The 433-nt window shown below is 44.8% G+C and overlaps 1 protein-coding gene across 2 annotated transcripts in view; it reads right to left on the bottom strand.

Moving 5' to 3' along the window:
• Positions 1–433, bottom strand: part of GFRA3 (GDNF family receptor alpha 3) — a 24,399-nt gene that overhangs the window by 7,482 nt on the left and 16,484 nt on the right. The window lies entirely within an intron of this gene.

The following is a 433-nucleotide window of genomic DNA, read 5'->3' as shown; positions in this document are numbered from 1 at the left end:
CTGGCCTGCTAAACAACAATGACAACAACAACAAAACAGCCAGATGTTGTGGTGGGTGCCTGTAGTCCCAGCTACTTGGGAGGCTGATGCAAAAGAATTGTTTAAGCCCAAGAGTTTAAAGTTGCTGTGAGCTGTGACATCAAAGCACTATACTAAAGGCAAAATAGTGAGACTCTGTCTCAAAAAAAAAAAAAAAAAAGTAGGAGCTCTGCTGGGTGGTAGCTCATGCCTGTAATCCTAGCACTCTGGGAGGCCAAGGAGAGTGCCTTGCTTGAGCTCACAAGTTTGAGACCAGCCTGAGCAAATGTGAGATACCCCTCTCTACTAAAATAGAAAAACTGAGGCAAGAGGATTGCTTGAGTCCAAGAGTTGGAAGTTGCTGTGAGCTATAACACTATGGCACTCTACTCAGGGCAATAGCTTGAGACTCTGT

Source organism: Otolemur garnettii, unplaced genomic scaffold, assembly GCF_000181295.1.
Source record: "Otolemur garnettii isolate 467f Iridium unplaced genomic scaffold, OtoGar3 scaffold00003, whole genome shotgun sequence".
In the NCBI taxonomy this organism is placed as follows: Eukaryota; Metazoa; Chordata; class Mammalia; order Primates; family Galagidae; genus Otolemur; species Otolemur garnettii.
Note: the sequence above shows the minus strand (reverse complement) of the source record. Positions and strands in the feature narration are given on the sequence as shown.